This window comes from Heterocephalus glaber, unplaced genomic scaffold (genome assembly GCF_053883595.1).
Source record: "Heterocephalus glaber isolate CG9 unplaced genomic scaffold, H.glaber_assembly_v1.0 deba00001613, whole genome shotgun sequence".
NCBI lineage: Eukaryota > Metazoa > Chordata > Mammalia > Rodentia > Bathyergidae > Heterocephalus > Heterocephalus glaber.
In genome coordinates, this window is record NW_028258384.1 from 10,304,776 (window position 1) to 10,306,670 (window position 1,895).

A 1,895-nucleotide genomic window follows, 5' to 3' on the forward strand; every position below is an offset into this window, starting at 1 on the left:
TCTGCTGTAGCAATCCAGGTCACTGGGCAAAAGCTTTCCTTAATCCCAGGCCTCCTAAAAAGCCATGTCTGAACTGAGGGCAGTAGGGTCACTGGGAAATGGATGACCCTCTGGGGAAATCTGCCCCTCCCCTGTGTTTGCACCCCAATAGGTGACCTGACACACCTGGAGAAGACCTAGGGGCTCTCATGGCCTTGTCTTCAGCCACCAATCTACATGACCTGGATCCCAAGGCACCCTCCATGATATCATCAGTGGATCCCTGGGTAAAACTTGTGATGGCCAGAAAACAGGTTTCTATTCTGGACAACTCAGAGGCCAGCTTCTCTATTCTTATTGAATATTTTGGACATTTACTCCCCTCCACTATCTCAATTATTGGAATGAGGGGCTTAATAGAAATGCCAGCCAAGACTCCACTCTTATACTGTTCATTAGGCAAAATAACTTTCACTCACCCTTTTTTGTTAATCCCTCACTGGTCCAAAAGCCTTTACTCCTTTTGGGAAGAAATATCTTCATATAATATATATTATATAATATATATGAATATATATTATTATATATTCACATATATAATATATATATTCATATATATATATATATATTCATAGATTTCCTTCAGGTTTTTCTGAATCCTTCCTTATTGTACTGGTTGTACCCCTTAATGAGATGCTCCCTTTGAGGCAATCTAATTCATCTATTCATCAAATCACAAGTTGGGCCTATTTTTTGGGACACAAAATAGCCTTACATCAGCAATCCCTCAAAATACATGAGGGATCCTGCTCTAGCTGTCACAGTCAACAAATACCCCCTTACCCACAATGGTGATCTTGGAATCAAACCTATTATCAACTGTCTTCTTAAATTCTTTTCTTAAATTCTTAAATTCCCAAATTCTCATACCTATCCATTCCCCCCACAACATTCCCATTGTTCTTATAAAAGAAAAACTTGATAGCTTGTTCTGATTATTCCAAGATCTCTGAAAGATTAACAAAGTTTTTGTATTCATTTATGAAGTAGTCCTGAACCCCTTCAACTTTTTCTCCCATATTCTTCCCAATACTCAGTGCTTTACTGTTTTGGACTTCAAAGCTGCCTTCTTTGCTAGTTCTCTCAGCCCTGATTCCCAAAAACTTTCTGCCTTTACCTGGACAGGCTCCATATCTCTGTTCACCCAATAATGCACATGGACAATTCCTCCCCAGGGATTTTGGATAGCCCCCAATTCTTCTGCCAAGCATTACAAAAGAACCTCCAATCTCTCAACCTTGCCCTTAGATGCCTTCTCAAATATATCAATGACTATGTTTTGCAGGTTCTTTTTTTGTTGAATTTGCTGATGTCTTTTTACATTAAGTTTACTGGTACATTTTAGGTATACAATACGATGACATTCATCGTTGGGAATCCATACCTTTACATGATATATCTTGGTTCTTATTTTTCCCATTCCCTTCTCCCCCTTCAACACTTTCACTCCTCCCTATTTACAAAGAATTTGTTTCTATTTTTTCATTTTCTCATATTTTTTCTTTCCTTTCTTTCCTTTCCCCTGCTCCTCTCACTTCCTCACATTATCAATTATACATTTTGATTCTTATTTACACTTTCAGGTTCTCACACCAGAGAAACGATTCAGTGTTTACACATGTGTCCTATTTATTTCACTTAGGATTATGGACTCCATGTGGATCCATTTATCTGTAAATGACTCTAGTTTCTCATTCTTTATGGCTGAGTAGTACTCCACTTTATTAAAAAAACACATCTTCTTTATTCAGTCTCAAGTTAATGGGCTCTTGGACTGATGCCAAGTTTTAGCTATTACAAACTGTGCCACTATAAACATGGGTGAGCATATATCACTGAGGTATGATTCTTTTAAT